The sequence below is a fragment of the Chiloscyllium punctatum genome, unplaced genomic scaffold (genome assembly GCF_047496795.1).
Source record: "Chiloscyllium punctatum isolate Juve2018m unplaced genomic scaffold, sChiPun1.3 scaffold_303, whole genome shotgun sequence".
Lineage (NCBI taxonomy): Eukaryota > Metazoa > Chordata > Chondrichthyes > Orectolobiformes > Hemiscylliidae > Chiloscyllium > Chiloscyllium punctatum.
The window spans coordinates 104,296-127,676 of NW_027310037.1; the positions used below are offsets into that span (position 1 = coordinate 104,296).

At 42.5% G+C, this 23,381-nt stretch overlaps 1 long non-coding RNA gene across 1 annotated transcript; it reads right to left on the reverse strand.

The window, feature by feature from the left end:
* Positions 1–8,869: 8,869 nt before the first annotated feature.
* On the reverse strand, positions 8,870–21,522 carry LOC140472347 (uncharacterized). Its single transcript, XR_011957568.1, has 3 exons — positions 21,463–21,522; positions 20,838–20,988; positions 8,870–8,912 (listed from the first exon to the last, which is right to left on the reverse strand). It is a non-coding gene; the product is annotated as an uncharacterized lncRNA (long non-coding RNA).
* Between the last annotated feature and the right edge of the window lie 1,859 nt (positions 21,523–23,381).

Sequence of the window (23,381 nt, forward strand, 5' to 3'; positions counted from 1 at the left end):
TCAGCTGGCACATCATTCCATATGCGTACCACACTCTGTGTATAAAACAGTCGCTCCTCCAGTTCTCTTTTATTGTTTCCCCTCTGACCTTAAACTGATGCCCTCTAGTCCGTGATTGCACAACCCCTGGGCAAAAAAAAGTGTGTTCACTCTGTCCATCCCTCCCATGATCTTATACACTTCTATCAGATTCCCCCTCAGCCTCATACATCTTCAGTAAAAGGTCCTAACTTGTCCAACCTTCCCAATAACTCAGACCATTGAGTCCTTCGCTATATCTATGTAAATTTCTTCTGCACTCTTTCCAGTTTAATGACATCCTTCCTATAGCAAAGTGAACAAACCTGAACATAACGCTACCAATATGGCTTCACCAGCATCCTGTATAACTGCAACGTAACTCGTTAATGTCAATACTCCATGATATACCCTGATGAAGAACAGTGTGCCAAACGCTTTCTTCACTGCCCTGTCTACTTCTGAGTCAACTTTCAGAGAACCATTCACCTGAATCCCAAGGTCCCTCTGTTCCACTACACTCCTTAGGACCCAACCATTCACCAGGAAACTCCAACCTTGATTTGACTTTCTAAAATGCAGGAACTTACACTGATCTATATTAAAATCCATTTGCCATTTCTCAGCCACTTCTCCAGCTGATCAAGATACTGCTGCATTTTCTGAAATTTCTGATAACCTTCTTCACTCTCGATGATGCTAATTTTCTTGTCATCTTCAAACTTACAAATCATGCCTGTACATTCTCATCTAAATCATAGATATATGTAATATGTAGTGGTCACAGCACTAAACCGTGAGGCATTCCACTAGTCACAGGCCTCCAGGCTGACAAGCATCCTTCCGCTATTACCCCTGCTTCCTACCTTCAAGACAATTTTGTATCTAATTTGGCAGCTCCACCTCAATTTCAGGTGATCTAACCTTCAAGAACAGCGTACCATATGGAACCTTTTTGAAGGCCTTACTGGAATCCATATAGACGATGTTTACCACCCGGACCTCCTCAACGTTGCTGCTCACATCATCAAATAATTCAAACAAATTTGTGAGCCATGATCTCCCATGCACAAAGCTGTGCTGAGTTTGATGATGGGCTTTTGCCTGAAACATTGATTTTCCTGTTCCTCGGATGCTGCTTGACCTGCTGTGATTTTCTAGCACTACTCTAATCTTACTCCTAATCACACCCTGTCTTTCCAAATGAATGTATATCTTATCTCTCAGAACCTTTTCCAGTAAGTTACCTACTACAGATTTTAGATTTCCTGATCTATAGTTCCCAGGTTTTTCGTCGTAGCCCTTCTTGAGTAAGGACACAGCATTCGCTACCCTCCAGTCCTCCGGGACCTCACCTGTTGGCCAAGTATGATGCAAAAATATCAGCCAGGGACCCCGCAATTCCTTCCCTGTCCTCCTGCAGTGTTCCTGAATATATCTGGTCAGGACCAAGAGATTTATAGAAATAAAAAGTCTGAAAAATACATCTATTTATTTCAGGTACAAACACCACAGAAAGGGAAAGTGACAAAATGATTTTTAACATAACAAATTCGAAAATGTATTAATCATAGGAAGTGGCTTCAGAAGAATTTCAGTCATTGTGGGAACTTGAGAATTTTCAGAAATTCACGATCCAGAAACAAGGGCAACGAAACTGATAAGGAAATCAGAAAGAGAACTTGAATGCTAACAAACAGGAACAAAAAACACTGCAAAAATCTACAATCTGTATTTCAAAGGAAACAAAATAAAAGCAAGGTCAAATATGGAAATTTGTAATCAGGAGAGGAGTGTTTATTGTGAAGAACAGGGAAATCGTCAAGAAAATAATCAGTTACTATGCATCTGTCTTCATGGATTAAGATCCACAAAATCACCCAGTAATACCAAGTGATCATGTAGGGCTTGTGCAACGAGAGACAGAAAGTCAATTTATATCAGTAAAAAGGTAGTATTTGAAAAAGTGACTGGATTGAGCATGGCTAAGTCTGACAATCCTGGTGTACTTCATATTAAAATGTCAGACATAAGTCAGTAATAGAAGTATTAATTGCACTGTTGATGACTGACTGTTTTATTTTCCTGTGGTTTCTGAAGAGGCCGGAAGCCATTGCAGATAAATACAAGTTAGTGAACGTGGTCCAAGCACGATAGATTAATGGAAGGGAGCTTAGCATCTATAAAAGTGAAGAAGACATAGTTTGGAGACCTGCTGATCAAATAACTTGACATCTGCAGGGAAACCGTTGGAATCTATTATACAGCGTGTGATATTGGATACTTAGAAATTAACAGCAACAATGGAGAGGATCCGTATGTATTTCTGACAGACGTCTAACTAGACGCGCTATTAATTGTTAGACCCCAACTACTACCCCCTGAGAAAAATAACAGGAAGTGACTTCACCACAGGAAATAATATCACCACAGGAAATGACATCAACGTCCCAAAGAAACCCAAACATACGAACAGAAAGCATGAATTTTCAACATTGCTTCGCATGAGGTCCTCTGAAGATGTTACCTCGTCAGGTAATGAAGTGTCTGGAAATGAACCTTCCAGCTCAGAGTGAAAACCTGCATCCATTGGTGAAAATGTGTTGCTGGAAAAGCTCACGCCCGAAGCGTCGATTCTCCTGCTCCTTGGATGCTGCCTGACCTGCTGCGCTTTTCCAGCAACACATTTTCAACTCTGATCTCCAGCATCTGTATTCCTCACTTTCTCCTGCATCCATTGTGTACAGTTTTAGTGACACAATCGAAGAAAGAATATAACGACCACAAAAAAAAGTGCAATGGACATTCTGCAGATTAGTCCCACAGATGGCGAGGTTGCCTGATGAGGAAACTCAGTACATGTACTCCAGAGTTTCAAAGCGAGATGTGTCACAGTGAAATTTAGAAAATTCACAAAACATATGACAGTTTGGAAATTAACAGAACACTTCCCTGACTGTCTAATCCACATTCAGGGCAAATAATGGCAAGATAAGGGATTGGCCACGTAATACGGTAATAATGAGGAAATTCATCACTTGGTGAGAACTGCCTAAAACAGGGGCATACAAACCTGCTGGTAGGGTAAGATGAGGGAGGATCTCCAGATATTCTGCAAGTATGTCAAGCAGAAAAGAATAACAAGGGAACAGGTGACTTGTCATTAGTGACTTCCCAAGTTGCATCCAAATTAACTTAGTGTTAGGAGACAAAGGATAGTTGTTGAAGGCTGAAGACCGGTGTGTCTGGAGACCGGTGTCCAATGGTGTATCATAGGGATCAGTGCTGTATCCCTAATTATTTGTGATTCAGAGGTGCTGGTGTTATACTGGGGTGGACAAACCTAAAAATCACATAACACCAGGTTATAGTCCAGCTGGTGTATTCAGAGTCACATGCTTTCAAAGTGCACAACACCTGGTGAAGAAGCAGCGCTTCGAAGCTAGTGCCTCCGAATAAACCTGCTGGATTGTAACCTGGTGTTGTGTGAACTATAACCTTATTATTTGTGGTACTCATAAATGAGGCAGCTGTAAATACAGACGGGGGTGGCGGGAATGTGACAACTATGTTTGTGTTTGATACAAAGGTTGGCCGGGTGGTTCGCAGTGAGGAGGAAGGTCTTATGTTACAGGAAGATACTGATGGAATGGTCAGATGGGTGGATCAATGGCAGATGGAATATAACCCTGATAAATATGAAGTGATGCAATTTGGAAAAAGGAACCAGACAGGGGAGGACTCAATGAATGGCAGCAGACTCGAGAGCTCAGAGGGTGCTTCTCCACACATCCCTGAATGTGACTAAACAGGTTAATACACAATTTGAGAAAACATCGGGGATGTAAACATAATCCTTATTCATCAAGGCATAGATTATAAGAGCTATGCAGAACTTTGGTTTGGCCAAGTTGGAATACTGTGTGTAGTTCTTGGAACCACATTACGGGAAGGATCTGATTGTAGTGGAGGGGTCTCAGAGGAGATTCACCAGGATGTTCCCTCGGATGGACCATATCAGCTATGGAGATAGGCTGGATAAGCTCGGGTTGTTTACTTTGGAGCAGAGAAGGCTAAGAGGGATGTGATTCAGAAAGATAAGATTCCGAGGGACATGGACAGGGTGGATAGACAGCAGCTGGTCCTTTTAGTCAAAGGGCCAAGAACAATGGAGCGCATTTTAAAGTGAAGGATTTGAGATTTGGAGGGAATTGAGCTTTGTTTGTCACCCAGAGGGTGTTGGGGTCAGGAATGCCCTTCCTGAGGGAGCAGTTGTCATGGTACTTCACAACCTTTGGAAAATATATGGCTGTGAACTTGAAATGCCATAAGATTCATGGCTACAATCGTTGTGTCGGAAAGTGGGACTAATGTAGACCGTGCTGTATTTCTGATGGTACAAAGTCTGTGCTTCTGTGTTTGTATGGCTGTGGAAGGTCAATCATTGTGTAGCTTAGGATAGGAATTGATTGGTTTCTGAAGAGTATATTAACAAGGGTTTTAAGATTGAACTTGTAATATCTTCTTAAAATATGTCAATGGCAAGATTAAGTGGAAAAAGGTGCAGCTTTCTTACAGTCTGATACCAGAAAATTGAGGGCAGGGAAAAGGCAGAACTTTGGAGCAAATATTTTAGTTATGTCTTCACAGAAGAAAACAAAACAGAAAAGATAACTTCCCAACAATACTAATGAACATTAGTCTGCTCAGAAAAAGGGAATAGAATAAAATTAGCAACCAAACAATTTTAGGGGAAGTATTGGAACTAAAAGTATTGAGCACAGACAAAGTCAACAGAGATTTATCAAATGGGAAACATATTTGAGAAAGTGATGTTTAGCATAATTATGGAGAAGCAATCAATGAAATATGATTGCATTTTCAGAAAGATTTTTGATAAAGCCCCAAGCCTATTATGCAAATTCAAATCCTCTGGGAATGGGACTAATATGGTTTTAGAATGGGAGAGCGGGCTGGAAGCAGTGAGTAGGAATAAAATAATGTTCTTTTTTTGAATGGAAGGCTTGGAGGCTATAGCAAGGATCAGGGTTTGGGCTCGAGCTATTCCCAATACACATCATGTATTTGGTTGAGTGGATAAAATACAATATTTTCAAGTTATGACACTAAACAATATTGGATTGTGAGTGGGTGAGCAGGATGTCAAAATGCTCCAAGGTGATTGCGACAAGTGGAGTGTCTGGGCAAATACAAGGCAGATGGAGAGCAATGGGGGCGGGTATATGGTCTATGGGGGATACGGATGACCTTTGATGGGAAAAACAGAACGGGAGCCGATCATTTGAAAAGGGATTGTTTGAAAAATGTTGATCTATCCAGGAACTTAAGCTGCATTTTTGTTTCCTTCTGTGCAACCCACCGAAGTCAGTATAGGGCAATGAGATCTGAATCCAGAAGTCAATATTGGGAATGACATTGGCACGCTGACCAGTGTACACAGACCTAACAAGTGGGGAGCTGTAACATTGAAAAGGATCTGGAACTCCCTGTACACCAGTCACTGAAAGCAATATTGCAGGAGCCGAAAGCAGATAGGCAGATAAATCGTGTATTCACCTTCATTTCAGGGGGATTTGAATACAGGAGTAAAGGTGTTTTACTGCAGCTGTATAGGGCGTTGGTGAGACCTCATATTATGTTTTGGTTTTCTTTCCTAATAAAGGACAAACCTGACATTGAGGGAGAGCGGCGAAGATGACCAGACTGATCTCTGGGATGATAGGTTTGTTGTGGGAGTAGAGTTTGGTGCGGCTGGGCCTGTATTCCATGGGTTTTAGGAAAATGAGTGGAGATATCAGTGAAATATATAAAACTCTGTCAGTGCGAGACAGATTGGAACCAGAGATGAGAATTCCCTTGGCTAGGACATCAAAATAAGGGCCCACAGTATTATGTACAGACTGGCCACTCTGCATTGAGATGAGAATAAGTGTCTGCACTCAGTGACTGGTGAAACTGGGGAATTATCTCTCAGATTAGGCTGTAGAAACCAAGGCACTGAATATAAATAAGGATTTCTGGAAACTAAAGTGATAGGGAGAGAGCAGGGTATGGTATGAAGATAGAGGATCAGATATCATTAAAGGTTGTTCTCCAATAACATGGTAGCTGTGTTCCTGTGCAGCACCGTGTTGCAGAAAATCATGCAATATTAATGATGTGGGCTATGGGGTAAAGAGACTAATGGGCGAACTGCAAAATATCAGTTAAAACCAAAAATTGAAAGTTAGTCTAACACACACACTAGCACAGTTTAATTAAACATTTAAATCATATATTGTAATGAAATAGTGCTGTAAACGCAATACTTTCACAATACAGTCACTGGCTACATCCCTGTACCTTTCACCAAGCTCTTCACCAGAAAGCGTGCAGGGCTGACTGACCACGTTATGCCAACATGGAATTCCTTTTCTCCTCAAAATTCTCCCCCTGGTTTGAAATAAAGTTCCTTCTAATTGGAGAGAACACTTCCCTGTTTCAGGCTCAGGTTCAAGGCTTGCAGAGCGGATTGCATTCCTGTTTTAGCTGAACACTCAGAGGGTGCACTTTGCAGACAGAGGATCCTGAAGCTGGGTTTTGTTGTTCAGTTGGTGCCTGGCAACGAATCGCGACGCAGTGAGCGGGAGCTCACTTTATAGAAAAAAGGTGCAAAATTCATGAATCGCACTGCAGTCAAATCACGTTTAATAAACCCGTGTTATCAGAGAACTGCCTCTATATTGAATCGAGAAGCAAGATTGATGGACTGAAGCTACTCCAACAGTTCTTATTTTATATTTCACAATGTTTAAACATATTAATTGATATGAACACTGTGTCAGGGAAACTGCATTGAGGAGATTTTCTCCATGAACTAGAATGGGGAAGGCTCAATGTGTAGTACGACCTTTCCCGATGATTCCTTGCAGTCAGTGTTTGGGAAAGCTCGGTAAATATTGTCACAAGCTCTCAGATGTTAGGAAGGAGGACTCTGCAGGATCAACAGGACTGTGATTCCCATTCCCTTTTCTGATATCGAGGCTGGTGCCCGGTATTCTGTCTGTTTAGTTCCTTAAAGACCTTGGAGCAGTGTGATACAATAGAGTGTCTTGCTTGGCCGTTTCAGGGACCATTGAAGAGTTGATCACATGTCTGTGTGTCTGGAGTCACTTTTAGGCCAGACCAGGAAAGCACGGGGATTCACTTCCTGAAAGTACGTTGGGGAAGGAGATCAAAGTTTACAATCAACATTGGATGCAAGGTCACTGTTACAATCACCAGATTCGAGATCTTGATATTTTATTAATTGTTTTTAACTTGCACCAGCTGCCAGAGCATTATTCTGTATTTGATTAGTAATCCAGTGACATTTCCACAACAGCACCATCTCCACATAGGAACCTATCGGAAACCACAATGAGCAGGCTATTTCTGGACTGCTTGACAGCTCTGTGAAAAAGAACTCCCACCAACTTGACTATCGTGAAGGGACTGAGGGGGTGTTAAATGGTCAGAATGTAATTATTCACCTATTAGGGGACGGACATAGTTGAGTAATTTTCCACTTTGCCAGGGAGTTGTCAGAGTTGGAGCTGGAATGAAACAGCTTCCCCAGGGACACGGCTTGTTGTGCAGCATAAGTCTTCAGACCTATTGCAGGAATGGGTTCAGGGTCCTTTGTCTTTTTCGTATCTACTGTGTTCAGCGGTTTCTTCATGTCACATGCAACGAATCGAATTGATTGAACACTGCCATCTGTGATTCTGTGGATATCATGGCGAGGATGAGGTGGATCATCCATTCAATACCTCTGGCTGAGGATGGTGCAGATACTACATCCTTGTCTTTTTCACTGATGTGCAGGGCTGTTCCATTATTTAGGATGGGGATATTTCTGGAGTCCTCTCCTCCAGTAAGTTTTTTAATAGTACAATGACATTTATGTCTGGATGTGGCAGGACTGCAGAGCTTAGATCTGATCTGTTGGTCTTGGGATAATTTTGTCCTCTCTATCAGATGTTAGTTCTGCTGTTCGGAATGAAACCACTCAAGCGCCATAGCTGTAATGGTTTGTCATCAGCTTTAGGCACACATGGTTCTGACCGTGGCATGTTCACCCACACTCGTCACTGAACCATTGATGGTAATGGTAGACTGATGGAATATACTGGGGAAAATGATACAGATTATGTTTGAATACAATCCTGCTTCTGTTGCTGCTGTTGTCTACAGCATCACATGAAAGCCCAGTTTGAGCTGCAATATCTGCAATTCAATTCTACTGACTGTCCCCAAGGTCACATCGAGACCCATTCACCATTCAGCCGTGTACTCAGTGACCTCACCTGGTTTCTGATGCAGTAATATTTCCATTTTCATATTCTCATTCTGCTGAGGGTTCTCCTTGGTGTCATGCTTCCAATTTGTTACATTACTCAAACCCTTTAACATATTCATCTGAATCTTTTCCTTGCTCGTCGTGCCATCTTCTGCGTTTGAATTGAATGTGTTTCCCTCTGGTTTTCTCCCTGAGGTCTGTGGAGTCAGTGATGCCAGCCTTATGCAGTTTCTGAACGAATGAATGTGTGCACTTCAGTTCCCAGTGTAGGGCGCTCCGTGTTGGACAGGGCGTTTGAGCAGCTTTCAAACACGTCATTGGAACTTGTTCAAAAACAGAAATTGCTGAAGAAATAAAGCAGCTCTGGCGGCATCTTTTGTAGTGATGTAGAGTTAATCTTTCGAGTCCAGTGGCCCTCTACAAAGTCCGCAGTTCCTTCAGCAATTTTTGTAGTTATTTTGTATTTATTTCCAGTATTCATAGTTATTTGTTTCATTGAAAATTTGTGTTGTGCCTATTCATTTCTGAAGAACCTCAGCAGGTCTGGCAGCATCTGCAGAGACAGAGAAACAGAGTTAGCATAACAAGTCCAATGCGACTTGTTCTGAACTGAAAAGGGTTGGCTTTTTAATCCCTTGCCGGAGATGGGGGATGGGTGACTTGGAAAAGTGGGCGTGGCAAAAGATAAACAGGATATTAGCAGTGGTGAACGAGAAGATGATGCAAAATGGGTTTAAATTAAGGTGTGAATGGGGGAAAGGGGTTCTCTCTCGTTGAGTGTAAGATGAAGAAGACACAACCATAGGGAGAACAGGAGAGAGAATGTTGACAATGTGGTATTATATAGATCTAGATCTATACGTTTTCACAGTATACATCATCACTGCCTTCACACTATGGAATTCAGATGCTTGACCTCTTATTACCAGAGTAAAAGTTTCATGCTGCCTTAGTTTTGTAACATAGAGCAAAGCTAACAGTATGAAGTTTGGGCTGTTTTTACACCTGTCATTTTTAATATTCTTTCAAATTTGCAGTGCTCAGCTTTAAACGTTTGATCTTGAAGTTAGTATCAGATGGAGTGTACGAGTTTGAAGGGTGGCATTCTAGAAGTTTATAATATCATGGGAGGCATGGATAGAGTGAATAGCGAAGGTCTTTTCTGCAGGATCGGGGAGTTCAAACACAGATGCATAGCTTTAAGGTGGAAGGGGGGAAACTTGAAAGGGACAAAGGGACAACTTTTTTTACACAGAGTGTGATGTATGTATGGAATGAACTGCCAGAAGAACAGTGGGAGATGCAAGTACAGCCACAATATTTCAAAGACATTTGGACCAACATATGAATGGGAAACGTTTAGAGGCATATGGGCCAAGTGCAAGCAGATGGGATTAATTTAATTTAGAAAACCTTGTCAGCATGGACAAGTTGGACCAAAGGGTCTGTTTGTGCACGATATGGCTGGATGGATGTAGAAATTGAGGAAAATGTACGAAAAGATATGATGTAATAAATTGGTAAGAAATATTAAAGCAAGCATCATGAGCTTTTCTGTCAACATAAAAAAGCTTGAAGATGTGTGTGTGAGCTGAGGCAGAAATGAAGTGAGGAAAGTACATTGAGGCCATTAGGAGGGTGTGACTGGAGAACTGGCCACAGGGAACAGGCAGGTAATTTACACTAGTATTTTAAATCACTCATCATGAGGAAAGTAGTGTAAGCATGTCAATGGTATAAACAAAATGGTAACAGGAGGGAAGTTATTGAACTGTCTCTAACAAAAGGTACAAGGTATTTACCTAACTGATAAGAATAAGGGTAGGCAGGTCAGCAATAATTCATAGTTAATTTTAAAAGAAGTGGTCACAGAGTGACTAGTGGCACTGTGTGAAATATTCCATAACTCTTTGGATTACAGGAGTGTTCCAGTGAAACTGGAGAACCTCCAATGTGGCGCCTGTCTTCAAAAAAGGAATGAGACAGAACGCAGGAACAATTTAGCCTAACCATTATTGCTGGGAATCTGCTAGAGCCTGTTATTTAGGAAGGAATTGCAGGGCACTTAGAAAAGCTTAATGCAGAGTTAGCATGGTTTTGTGATGGGGAAACTATTTTTTGCTCTGTAAAATCATACAAATTCTTTTTTTGTCGATCCCTGAGAATGTCAAGATTAGTTTCATGCTGGAAAAGCACTGCATTCAAGGAGCAGGAAAATCAATGTTTCGGGCAGGAGCCGTTCATCAAGAATCCCTGAGAAAGTGACAAGCAGATTTGATAAAGGGAACTGGTCAACATGAGGCTTTCCAGAAAGTTTTCATAAGATATCACAAAATAAACGTTCTGACACAAGACAGAGGCTTGTAGTATGATGAATAATATATTAGCATGGGATAATGGTTGCTTAACACATAGAAATCGGAGAGTCAGGATTAATGGATCTTTATGATAAAGACGTATCTACTGGATTACCACAAATATCAGGCCGATGGCATCAGTTATGTACAATCTATACTGATAACCTGACCGCGGGAGCTGAGTGCAATATCCATTGGAGTTAGTGGATCACTTTGAGAACCAAAATGCAGGCTGCTATTTAATGAAGAGGACTCCCATAAAGGAGTAGTACAAAGGGATTGGAGTGTTCCTGAGTATGAAACGTAACGTCAGCATGCTGATGCAGCAAGTAACTGGGTTGGTTCATGAGGCAGCTTCCTGGGATGGAAGGGTTGAGTTATTGAATACATTTAAAATGGTGAGATTAATCATTGTGGTTGAAGTGAATGAGGGTGATATTACTGAAATGTACAAGATACAAAGGGGGCTTGACAAAGTAAATGCTGAGAAGGTGTTTCCTCTGAGTCTCGAACTCGAGGTGGTAGATACTGAATAAGGAACATTGATTTCAATCTGAGGTGAAAAATGAAGTATTCTCTCAGAAGGTAGTGAATGTCTGGAATTCCCTCACCCAGAGGATTGTGGAGGGATGCAGGAAATTGGTAGGAAAGTGGAGTTGAGCCCGGACATAGAGCAGCCATGTTCCTATTGAATGAGAGTTCAGACTTGAGGGGCCGAATAGCCGTCTCATGTTCCTACTTCTTAGTTTTTTATGTTATGCTTATGGAAAGTAATTGGTTATTTTCCTGGAAGTCGTGTTGTACAATGTTGCATTCGGGAGAGGAGAAAATTTGCGTGAGTTAACCCTGGATGGGATATGGGAACTGCATTCAAAGCAATTCCAGAGCAGAAGTTACAGAGTGGAGAAGCATGGAAAAAAAAGGATTGCGGCTGGGGGCCACTTCCTGACCAACCCTGGAATTTCCAAGTGCATTTCCGAAACTACACCTAACCATCGGCGTGGCTTCGATCTGCCTGTTTGTAGCAGGTCCGAAGGGCTGAATGGAACATCAGAACAGAGCTGAGGGACACGAGTGGGCCAAACGGCCCTTTGACACAACTCCACCAGTAAATATGGTCGTGGCTCATCTCACTGTCGTCCCAGCTGCACTTTTCTCTCAATGCACCATTATCCCTGATTCACCTGTCTATGGAAAATCAGACAAAGCCAGCCACGATATAATATAATGATTCAGCCATCCCAAACTTCTGGGGAAGGGAATTTCACTTGAGTGAAATCCGACTTTGTGAATTTTTCCTCACTCTGGTTCTGACTGAGGTTGGAGGATGCCACTGTTTCCTTTTCTAGTCCTACTCCTTCACTGCTAACAACAAATTTTAAATGTAACCGGGTTGGTGATATGGCCGATGATAAAGGTCTCAGACGGGGTAGGGTTCAGTGATAGGAACAAGTCAGGCAAATTTCTTTCATCAGCCGCAGGTAACTAATAGCGCTAACGGAGCACCGTGATAGATTTGTGGTTAGCACTGCTGCCTCATATCAGCAAGGAGCTGACCTCAATTCTAACCTCATCCGACACTCTATGTGGAGTTTGAACATTCTTCCCGTGTCTGTATGGGTTTCTTCCCAGTTCTCCAGTTTCCTCCCACAGTTCAAAGATGTGCAGCTTAGTTTGATTGACCATGCTAAATTAACCAGAGTGACCAGGGATGTGAAGGTTAAGTGGGTTAGTCATGGGAAATGCAGGGTTACATGGATAGGGTAGGGGGACAGGTCTTGTGGGATACTGTTCGGCGGGTTGGTATGGACTCGATGGGTCGAATGTCCTGCTTCCACACTGTAGGGGTTCAATGACAACAGCATCAAGTTTGGGCTCTACAAACTCTCAGTCAGTATATAACTGGTTCACTCGCCTCAAGGCTTTGTATATTTCAATGCGATCAGCTCTCACTCCAAGGGTAACCTGTTAAAGTCCCCATAATATCAGCCCTTCATGCATGGAATGAATTAAGTGAAACACCTCTGAATTGTTTCCAATGTTACTATATCCTTTCCCAGATAAGAATGCAAAAATAAACTAATCTCACACACCGATGAGTCTGTTTAGTTTTGTTTTCTCAGGGTGTAGTGAGTCTTTGGAACACTCTTCCCTGCAGACCATTCGAGGCAGAGATATTGAATATTTTTGAGGCAAGGTTCATGAATCATAGATGAGTCAAGGATTATCGATGAGTGGACAGCAATGTGCAGTGTTGAGGAAAATGTAGACAGTGGTACTGAATGACACGGCTCCAGAATATCCGGGAATTAAACGAAATGATAACGTCGATAAAGTTTTAAAGAGGAAACAAGATGGCAGCGATCTGAAAGGTCTGCTTTGCTGATCTCTGCATCACAATAATGCTCTATCCCACCCCACCACAGTCATTTACTTACAATTGAACACTAAAAGAGCTACAGAATCCTTACTGATGCCATTTTGTCAAGTGGAAATGACAAAACATGGGAAAGGATCGAGTAAGTCCCAATACGCATGTCTGTGGCCGCACCTGTAACACCCTCTGCTCGTTCAATGGACCACGTTACCCACCAGGACTTGACCCAGTTCACCAAGTTACGGGAAATGACTGAAGCCATGATTGACGAAAAATTCAGCGGGAGGATAGAACCACTCTCAGCAGTGCTCCAAAAACATGAACAGCAACTTGAAAGCCTTGAAAACAGAACGGATGAGGTCGAGAGCCAAACTGCAGGGGCAGAGACTGTGATCGATTCATGTAAGGAGCGGATCTTCACCCCTGAAAAATAGGTCCGTACCTTAACTAAACAAGGTGACGACCTCGAGAGCAGGATGAAGAATGTTCATATCATCCGTCTGCTGGACCGGACATAAGGTGATCAGCCGGTGAGCTTTTTTGCGAGAACTGGCTGCAGAGATTCATTCACTTCTAAGCTGAAGAGGGATGGGTGAAGAGTGAGACAGTTCATCGGGTTACGGTGCGCAGGTCAGGCTCAGACCAACGCCCTCACCCTGTCCTTGTGCTATTACATTGTTGCAAGGACAAACAAAGACTTAGGGAAGCCTCCAGAACACAGGGAAGAGACCCGAAGAGGGCTCCAGGATTATGTTCTTCCAGGTGTTTTCAGCGGCAATGATTCAGAAAATAAAATCTTTTGATGATATCAAGAGAAGATTAAGGGAACTTAAGATTCAGTATTCCTTAATGAACTCAGCGGTGCTCCGTATGCACTAGTGGATCTTTCAATAGATCCACTAACTCTCCAGAGGTTGTGAAAACTTTGTGGACACTTTAAAGTAGGCTGGATGCGTTAATGGAAAGCGATAACCTTGTTTCTCTTTTTAAAAAGAAAGTTTGATGACAGTTTCTGGTATTAAGCAGTGTTAAATTATAGACGGGGCTGGATAGAGTACATACTTTTACCTCCCTCATTAGTGTTAATGCTCGTTTTTCTCTTGCTTAGTTTGTGTGTCAGGTTCGGCTCAAGCTGGATGGAGTTATGAAGGTGATCGTGATGACTGAATACCTACCTAAGGGCAGTTCAGTCTCGATGTTTGTGATTAATTGCCCTGGATGCAGTATTGATAATGGGGGAGAAGATAGAGATTTGTGACGTGCAAATGCCCCCAGTCGACGGGGGGTAAATGCCCTTCCTGAGTGCCATTGGCACTTTGTATCTTTTTTTGCATTTGTATGTATTTAGTTTTGGAACGTTTTGAGAGCTTATTAGTTGTAGTAGCTTTAGGTTGTATGTTTTTTTAGGCTCTATGATTCTGTTTTCATTGATGCTCAGCGATTTGTAATTCGAGTTCTTCCTCACTGGATTTCAAATATTGTTTCAGTGTGTAATGGCTAATGAAGTGCTTAAACGGTGTATCTGGAACATTAAGGGGAGCCATTCGCCAGTTAAGAAAAAGGAGAGGGTGGATATTGTCGTATTGCATAGATGCACTTTGATGACAAGGAACATTTGACATTACAGCAAGGTGGGTTTGATCGGGTTTATTTCTCATCTTTTAACACTAGGAATAAGAGAGAAACAACACTGGTGAGGAAGAATCTTTCATTAAAATTAGTAGATTGTATTAGACACCCACGGGAGGATCATAACCCTCAAAGATATATGGGGAACAAAGCAGTAGTTTGAATGTTTATTGCCCCCTGTTCACTGCCGGAAATTCCTGATAGATGCATTTTCCAAATTAAGTAATCTTTCTTCACAGCACAACATTGTAGGAGGAGATTTCAATTGTCTTTTGCACCCACGGTGGACAGTATGCCCAAAGGCCCCCAGTAGCATCTTTCCAATCTAAGCAATTAGTGGATTTTTGTGTGGAACTGGGGCTGGTGGATGTTTGGAGGCAGATCCACCTCAGAAATAGGGATTTTACTTTCTTCTTTAACCCACAGAAATGCCACACTAGTGTTGATCTCTTCCTCACCTTGCAGCAATCTTCAATTCAGTGGTGTTCTGTACAATTGTGAATATTACCATTTCTGACCATGCAACAGTATACTTATTGATTAAGATTAAGGGCAATATAGCAGGTTCAAGACACTGGCGAGTGGTTCCCTTTATTCTTAAGGATAGTAAGTTCATTGAGTATTTCTGTAATGAATTCAGATCTTTCTTAGCCATTAATTCAGATTCAACCAGTAACCCATCCATTCTATGGAAAATTGCTAAGGCTTATGCCAAAGGAATAATTATTCTTTAAGATGCGGGAAGCTGGAGCAGGAATGCTTGCTCCAGGCACGGTTGAAGGCAGCCGAGAGGGCATACTGTGATAGACCCTCGGTGGCGAGACTGCAGAGGATCACAACGCTTCGGTCTGCAGTGAATTCTATGCTCACACAGACAGTTAAGAAGGTATTTACTTTTGCAAAACAAAGGCTTTTTGAGCATGGTGATACGCCTGGTAAGTATTTAGCCTATCTTGCGAGGGAAAAGAGAGCCCCAAAGCCACTACCTCAATTAGGGAAGGTACTGGGACACTTACCTGCGATCCCATAAATATACAAACAGCATTTTGGAGATTTTACTCCGAATTATATCAGACTGAGCATTATGTGGATAAATGGATTAAGATGTAATCTTTCTTCAAGAACTTGAATCTTCCAGGGGTAACTCCCAAATAAGTGTCTTGCCTTAACGCACCATTGTCAGTGCAGAAGGGCGTAAAGCAGCTTCCAGGCGGAAAGGCGCCTAGTCCTGACGGATATCCAAGTGAATTTTATGAGGAATTTATAAACCAATTGTCAGGGCCGATGCTTACAATTTTAGTCACTCTCACAGTCACGACTGCCTCCCACTATCCTTAAGAGAGGCTCGTATCTCTCTTATTCTTAAGAAAAGAAAGACACCAAAAGATTGTGCTTCTCGTAGGCCCATCTCACTTCTAAATATTGATTTCAAAATTTTGTCTGAGTCCCTCACATTGAGGATGGAAACTATTTATCCTTCCATTGTCAAAGTGCCACACCGGCTTATAAAAGGCTGTAGATATTCCAACAATGTTAGGAGATTGCTCAATATGATCCAAGCGTATCAACAGCAAATTATACCGGTATTAATGATCTCTTTAAATGCAGAGAAGTAATTTGCTTGGGTTGAGTGACCGTATCTCTTCTATATATTAGAATGGTTTGGTACAGGCAAAGTTTTTATCAAGTGGGTAAGGATCCTTGAAAGTGATCCTCTAAGTGTGATCCTGTAAAATTAATATTTCTAAAGGAAGTCGACAAGGTTAACCGCTTTCGCCAGTGTTGTTTAAGTTGGTGATTGAGCCACTGGCGAAGGCCATCTGCAGGGACCCCAACATATCTGCCCTAGAAGTGAGATAGAAGTCACGTAAGTTTACATTGTTTACAGATGATGGTCTTAAATTTTTGTTAAATCCCACAGTTTTGGTACCTTACCACATGCGATGCATCAGCTCGTTTGGTGCCTTTTCCGGCTTTACCATTGATTTTATAAAGTCGGAGGCCATGTTTATGGGCGAACTCAGGGAAATAACTAATGCTGTGGGAGAATCCTGATTTCATTTTCAATGGTCCCAAGGGATAATGGGCATGTTTCCTATTTATGTATATTAGAACATAGAACATAGAACATAAAACAATACAGCACTGAACAGGCCCTTCAGCCCACGATGTTGTGCCGACCACTGATCCTCATTTATGCACCCTCAAATGTCTGTGACAGTATGCATGTCCAGTAGTCTCTTAAATGTCCCCAATGACCTTGCTTCCACAACTGCTGCTGGCAATGCCTTCCATGCTCTCACAACTCTCTGTGTAAAGAATCCGCCCCTGACATACCCTCTATACCTTCCTCCAATCAGCTTAAAACTATGACCCCTCGTGTTAGTAATTTTTGCCCTGAGAAATGGTCTCTGGCTAACGACTCTATCGATGCTTCTCATTATCTTGTATACCTCAATTAGGTCCCCTCTTCTCGACCTTTTCTCTAATGAAAAAAGTCCGAGCTCAGTCAACCTCTCCTCATAAGATAAGCCCTCCAGTCCAGGCAGCATCCTGGTAAACCTCCTCTGAACCCTCTCCAAAGCATCCACATCGAGCAGAATTGGACGCAGTATTCAATTGCAGTCTAACCAAAGTTTTAGAGAGATGCAGCAAGATCTCACGACTCTTAAACTCAATACCCCTGTTAAAGAAAGCCAAAACACCATATGCTCTCTTAACAACGCTATCCACTTGGGTGGACATTCTAAGGGATCTATGTACCTGCACACCAAGATCCCTCTGTTCCTCCACACTGCCAAGAATCATATCCATAATCCTGTACTCAGCTTTATAATTCGACCTTCCAAAATGCATCACTTCTCATTTATCCAGGTTGAACTCCATCTGCAACCTCTCAGCCCATCTCTGCATCCTGTCAATGTCCCGCTGCAGCCTACAACAGCCCTCTATAATGTCAACGACACCTCCAACCTTTGTGTCGTCTGGAAACTTGCTGTCCCATCCTTCAATCCCCTCATCCAAGTCATTAATAAAAATTACAAACAGTCGAGGCCGAAGGACAGAGTCCTGTGAAACACCACTCTCCACAGACTTCCAGGCAGAATATTTTCCTTCTACTACCACTCGCTGTCTTCTGTTGGCCAGCCAATTCTGTATCCAGACAGCTAAGTTCCCCTGTATCCCATTCCTCCTGACCTTCTGAATGAGCCTACCATGGGGAACCTTATCAAACACCTTGCTGAAATCCATATACACCACATCCACAGCTCGACCCTCATCAACTTTTCTAGTCACATCCTCAAAGAATTCGATAAGGTTTGTGAGGCATGACCTGCCCATTACAAAGTCTTGTTGACTGCATTTAATCAAGCCATGCTCTTCCAGATGGCCATAAATCCTATCCCTCAGAATCCTTTCTAACACCTTGCAGACGACAGACGTGCGACTTACTGGTCGGGGATTTCCCTATTTCCTTTCTTGAAGGGAGGAATTACATTTTTCCTCTCTCCCGTCCTCAGGTACGACTCCAGTGGAGAGCGAGGATGCAAAGATCTTCACAAGTGACGAAGCAATTGCATTTCTCGTTTCCCAAAGCGGCCGAGGACAAATCTGGGCCGGGCTTGGCGACTTGTCAACCTTAATGTTTGACAAAATGTTCAGTAAATCAGCTTCCTCTATCTCTATCCTTTTCAGGATGCACACCTGCGCTTCAAAGGTTTCATTCACTACAAAGTTCATTTCTTTCGTAAAGACAGAAGCACAAAAACTCATTTAGGGCTTCCCCTACCTCCTCAGACTCCACACATAAATTCCCTATGCTATCCTTGATCAGCCGTACTCTCTCTTTGACCATTCTCTTATTCCTCACATAAGTGTAAAATACCTTTATGTTCTCCCTAATCCGTTCTGCCAAGCCTTTTTCGTGCCCCCTCCAGGCTCTCCTCAGACCATTTTTGATCTCCTTCCTCGCCTGCCTGTAATCCTCTCGAGCTGAGCTTGACCCTAGCTTCCTCCACCTTATGTAAGCTACCTTTTTCCTTTGGACGAGAAATCCACCGTTCTCGTCATCCAAGCTTCCTTTATCTTATCACTTGTTGACTGACTTAGTGGGACATGTTTATTCATCAGTTTCAGCAACTGCTCCTTAAACAGTCTCCAGTTGTCTATAGTGCCTGCACCATGGTACAATTGCTCCCAATCCATGCTTCCTAACTCATGTCTAATTGCATCATGATTTCCTCTTTCCCAATTAAATATCCTCCCATTTTGCCTAATCCTCTCCTTCTCTCTAGCTATGTCGAATGTGAGGCAGTTGTGGTCACTATCACCAAAATGCTCTCCCACCACAAGATCTGATACCTGCCGCGGTTTGTTTCCGAGCACCAAGTCTAGAATGGTCTCTCCCCTCGTCGGCCTGTCAACGGACTGAGTTAGGAAACCCTCCTGAATACACCTTACAAAAACAGCTCCATTCAAATCTTCTGCTCGAAGGAGGTTCCAATCAACATTGGGAAAGTTAAAGAAATCCCATTACAACAACCCTACTACATTCACACTTTTCCAAAATCTGCCGACCTATGCTTTCTTCCATCTCCCTGCTGCTATTGGGGGGCTTGTAGAAAACCCCTAACGAGGTGACTGCTCCCTTGCTGTTCCTAATTTCCACCCATACTGACTCGGTAGGCAGATATTCCTCGACAATGGAAGCTTCTGTAGCTGTGATACCCTCTCTGATTAGTAGTGCTACACCCCCTCCTCTTTCCCCCCCTCCCTATTCTTTTTTAAATGCTCTAAACCCTGGAACATCCAGCAACCATTCCTGCCCCTGAGAAACCCATGTCTCTGTTATGACCACAACATCATAGCACCAGGTACTGATCCATGCTCTAAGTTCATCACTTTTATTCCTGATACTCATTGCGTTAAAGCAAACAAACTTTAACTGATCCCTTGGTCACTTCCCAGGAAAATCCTTCCCTCTAGCTGGTCTACCTCTTGCTATTACCTAATCTGCATCAACTCTCACCTCTGGTAGACAGCTCAGGTTCCCACCCCCCCTGCCATACTAGTTTAAACCCTCTCGAATTACTTGAGCAAACCTTCCACTCAGGACATTGGTCCCCTTCCAGTTCAGATGCAACCGTCCTTCTTGTACAGGTCCCAACTTCCCCTGAAGGCATCCCAATTATCTACATATCTGAAGCCCTCTCTCCTACACCAGCTGCACAGCTACGTGATAAGCTGCACCCGCTCCCTGCTCCTTGCCTCGCTATCTCGTGGCACCGGTAGTAAACTAGAGAACACTACTTTATTCGTCCTGCTTTGCAGCTTCCATCCTAACTCCCTGAAATCACTTTTTATATCCTCGATCCTTTTTCTGGATATATTATTAGTGCCAATATGTAACACGATTTCTGGCTGTACGCCCTCCCCTTTTAGAACCTTCGACACCCGATCGGAGACGTCCCAGACCCTAGCACCAGGGAGGCAACATACCTTCCGGGAATCCCGATCCTGACCACAAAATCTCCTGTTGATTCCCCTAACTATCGAGTCCCCTACCACGAGTACTTTTCTATCCTGCCCCTTCCCTTCTTTGCCACAGTATCAGGATCAGTGCCAGAGAACTGACTGCTATGGCTTTCCTCTGGTAGGTCATCCCCCCCAAGGAGTATCCAAAATGGTATACTTATTGCTGAGGGGAATGTCCACAGGGGATCTCTGAACTGTCTGTCTGTTCCCTTTCCCTCCCCCTAACTGTAACCCATCCATCGTTGTCCTGAGCCTTAGGAGTGACCAACTCCCGGTAACTCCTCTTAATTACCCCCTCAGCCTCCCGAATGATCCGTAGTTCATCCAGTTCCAGCTCCAATTCACTAACACGGTTTTCAAAGAGCTGGAGTCGGGTGCACTTCCGCAGATGTTGCCAGCGGAGACGTGTTCCGTGTCTCCCACCTGCCACATTCTGCAGGAGGAGCAAGCATCTGCCCCAGCATCCATACCCGACTTATCTGAAGACCCACTCAGTACTAAAGTAGAAAGTTTAATTCAAGTTGCTATAAAATTAATAACAAATTTATATTCAATAGAGGAACTTTAGAATGAGTGTTACCTTATTAACTAGGTTAGAGGAGGAGGGCGGGTGGGAGACACTACAGTTGTAGAGTCTCGGGTTTAACCACCTTGCTGATATATGTGGTCACTGCTTTCCTTCCCGGCTGCCCCTCTGGTCCTTGTCACTTCCTCCGCTGCTCCCGCTCCTTCTGTGAAAGAGAAAACACCGCTGTCCGCTACCGGTAAGTAATTTTTAAAAACATTTATTAACATGAATTCCCTCCCTTGTTTGCTATTCCCTGTGTGAATGCTTTTTTTGATGTTTCCCATACAAACATTTAGGCGACTAAATGGATGATGTAGCTCTTTGATTTGTCACCATAAGCAACCCCTTATCAACTTAACCAAATTACAACGACCCCGCAATTTGTGGGGAGTAGATCTCCCGGATATTAAAAGCTATCAATTAAGCTCTTCGTCACCTGATGTTAGTGAGGCCTCAGCGTCAATATGGTTAGATATTGAAGCCTCTCAGGCAAAGTGCTCTCTTATTAGATTACTATTCATAGACAAAATGAGGACAGTTACGAAGTATTGTCATTTCACAATAAGTATCAATTATTTTAAAGTAGGGAGGGCAATGTGTCCGAGCGAGTACAATATAGCCAAACCTCATTTCTTACCCTTAAACGTGGTGTACCATGTTTCTGACGGGGATTCCGGATTCCATGTTTAAACTGTGGGCAACTCGTGGGTGTATCTTGCTTTTATGATTTATCTGAGGGAGAAACAAGGATGTCCTTTGATCAAATAAGTCGTAACTATAGACTACCACGTAGAGATCTCTTCTGTTTTCTTTTTATAAGATCAGAGATGTTATTCAAAAAAGAACCACGCTTTTAATAGGCCGCACAGATCCGCTACAGAGAAGAGGGTGCTTAGTACTAAGAACACACTCTCTATCAGTACCCTTTATCATTTGTTGGAGTGTGGCCCCTCAGACGAGACGTTGTGCCTTTCTGAGGTCTGCAAAGAGAGTTGTGGTTTGAGATCTCTTCACACAAATGGGAGGATGTTTGTGAAAATGCAAGAAGTATTTCGATCTGTAAGAAGACTCTTGCCATGTAGTTGAAGATTCTTCATAGAGTCTATCTGGCCCTAGATCCTCTCTCAAAATTCAAGATGGGAGTATGTCTTAAGTACAGAATGACTATGGACACTCTTACTCATTGCTTGTTGAACTTCCACCGGTGCTATCGGAGCGGTGTGTTCTCTGGGATGGAGAGGATCTTGGGGAACGAATTGGAGATGGATCAGATTTCCCTTTTCCTGGTTCTTCCCAGTCTACCTTACTCAGATGTGCAGAGGAAAAAACACTTTAATACCCTCACTCTCTGGGTTCAGAAAAAAAAAGTCCTGTTGTGTTGGGTGTCTGAAAACGCCCTGGGTCTATTGGGTTGTCGTAACCTCGTCATGGAGCATAGCCCTTTGGGCTTTTTAAAAGGTATGTTGCACCAGAAAATAGAGGATTTTTATAAGACATGGCAGCCCTTTTTGAATTACCAAGGTACAGGCTGTCTTCCACTCTAATAAGGACTTGTATATAGCTATGACGAACTTGACTAATGAATCTACTGTCCAGAGAGGAAGAATTATGAGCAAATGAACGTGTATTAGTTAATGCTCTTGAAGTTTGAGACCTATAGTTTTGTTACACTGAGTTCGACTATTCGTTTTTTAATTTTTTTTTGTTTTTCTTCGGTCCGTTGATTTACCTTGTTTTTCTTTATGTACATGCACATGGGTGTAATTGTGTTCAATTTGCATTGTTTTTTGAGTTGGGTACTTATTGGTTCATTGAAGCATTAAAAAGATTTTCTCTGAATAAAAAATATTTTTGAAAAAATTAACATGTTAACATGGATAGATTAGAGTCCCAAAAAACCACTTTCTCATTAGTGAGACCACAAATATGGTTTATCTTAAGGGTCATCACACCTCGGGTGACAGGACGATGTTGAGAGAGCGTCCCCTTCATAGCAACCTCTGTCTGTGTGGGGAATTGAACATGCACTGTTGGCTTTCCTCTGTATCACAAGCCAGCCATCCAGCAAACAGATTGCGAGACTGTGTAACTGCTATAGACAGAAATAGCCAAAGTCAAAGTAAAATATAAACTTTGATAAGAAGGAGAAAAGGTACAATTCAGATAACGGTCAAGCTAATAGCTGAGGAAAAAAAAATCTTCACTGGAAATTGTATTTTATAGCGAGACAGTTGTTTGGATGCTATCTTTGTATGAATAAGTTGACCAAGTGAAATAACCAGAATTACTCGTTGTGATTAGATGTCGATAACTATAAAATATAAGTACATTTTTGATTGTTCTGTGTGAAGCATGCTAACCATTGTCTGAAAGTAAAAAGCTGATGGAATATATTTTTTGGAGGGTTGGTCCCCATGGGAAATGCCTCCCGAACACATTCTTGAAGAAACCGAAGGCAGGAAGTGGGTGAGTGTTGTCTGGTCAGTAACAGGTACCAGAGGCTGAAAATGATGGAAAGTTCCTGCAACGTGAAGCTCAGGAGACATTCAGATCACC